This window comes from Hipposideros armiger, unplaced genomic scaffold, assembly GCF_001890085.2.
Source record: "Hipposideros armiger isolate ML-2016 unplaced genomic scaffold, ASM189008v1 scaffold_151, whole genome shotgun sequence".
Lineage (NCBI taxonomy): Eukaryota > Metazoa > Chordata > Mammalia > Chiroptera > Hipposideridae > Hipposideros > Hipposideros armiger.
The window spans coordinates 3195935-3197889 of NW_017731501.1; positions in this window are offsets into that span (position 1 = coordinate 3195935).

Here is a 1955-nt window from a genome sequence, read left to right on the forward strand (position 1 = left end):
CTGTCCTTTGGGTAAGGCCAGTTAGCAAACATAGATGGTTTATAATCCCCCCTCCCCTAACCCCACCCCAATGTCATAAACACTCTCCAGCCCTTTGTTTTAGTGGAATTGAGCTTAGGCTGAGTTTTGGCTTCTCTGCCCTATTGCAATAGCTTTTCAAAAGTCTCCCATGCCTGTTTAACTCTGCCCAGTGCAAGCTCTGCTTCGACACAGACTTCTACTAAACAACAAAAGCAATCGCGCCTTATACTTAACTTGCCATAATCATAAACTATATTTTTTTCAGAGAGATGAACAGTTTGTTAAAAAAAAAAGAAAGTCGGCTTTCCCTCCAAGAAAAAAAATTTTGATATTGGTGATGGCAAGGAAAGTCTGGAGAAAATAGCTACAATAAAACTGACAGGAAGCTGAAATTAATGGGTTTACACTTGTGCACTCTGTGTAAATACATTGATCAGCCTTCTGCAAAGTATTGAGCCAGCTCTTCTTGTGCATAGATTCTATCTGTGTTTGAAACTGCCTTTAGACCCTGTGGTTACTTTTTCAGGTTTGAGGGAACTCTCAGGTTCACTGAGTGTATGTTGTACTGCCTAGTAGTAGAGTATAAATATTATGTCCTCTCTTCTTTGTAAAGTAACAGAATTAAAGTCATCCAGGTTTAGAGGTTAGGAGAGACTCATCTGAGCCACTTCTGTGTCTTTCTCTTCAGTTGAGTTGTTTCTCCAGGCTCTGTGTTCATCTGACTATCCACCCTGAATTCACCTAGAGTGAGTTGAGGAGGGCAGAGCCAGTCCCAGTTAATATAAGGAAGTAATCCAATTTTATAACATTTTAAGCTGAAAATGATCTTTGGGGTTATAGGGTCTCATCCTTGCATTTTGAAGATGAAGAAAATGTAAACTTTCTTGGAGTAACACAATGAACTGATGATAAAAATGAGGCTGATAATTAGGAATCACAGAATCGTAGTCCACTGCTTTCTTATTATTTTCTGCCTGTTTCTGATGTTTTCCTTCTGTTTTTGTTACTTTTTCTTATGTCCATTAATTCTGTGTTTTTATGCTGTCTCACATAGGTTCCATAAATTCATCCACTCTTAGATTTTGTGGTCTGCATGAGTGGTTCTGTCTATGAATAGGTATGCTTTTGAACAAAAGAGTGCAGAGAACTATTTTATGGAAAATCATAAGTAATCCATGGTGGGATTTTTTTCTGCAGAGTGGGTATTTTTTTGCACTGGGAGAAAGTGCTTTCCTTTGTGCCCTCCACCTTGCGTGCTATTTCTGCTATAGAAAGAATCTTTTCCATCACAATTCAGTAATGAATACAGTTCAAACAAAAGGCAGGTTATGAAGACATGGCAGTATCTGAACACAAATGGCTTCCACATACAACTTACAAGGAGGTAACCCAATATAATTTCATTTAAGTTTTCTCGATCCAGACTTGAAAAACCTTTGGTTGGCATATTATCATTTCTCTACTGGGAGAAGAATGAGAATACAGGAAAATTCCAAAAACTAACTGCTATTTTTGGACAATTTCACCTTTTTTTATGTGTTTCATTTCCTGGCTTAAATACAGTCAGCTGAAGAAATTCCAACATTAAAATTTACTAACCGGCTTAAACATGCATGTGTGCAAGTATGCACACACACACACACACACACTTTTTGGAGAATCTTGTTCAAAATGTTTTCTTGATTAAATAGATCTAAAATGTACTTGGAAGTGTGTTGGTTCATCACATTTTTTTTAGCTTTCTTCTCCTCTAAATAGGCTTTCTTTCTCCACACTGGAAAATATCAGCTTCTAGTGTCATTAATAAGCTAGTATCTTCGTACTTTAAAGACACTGCATTGGTTTTTGAAGCATATAGGCTGTTCCTATACTCACATTGCATGTGAATTTAATGCTACTGTAGCGTTTCCCAGTTTTTTCTTTTTTCTTTTTTT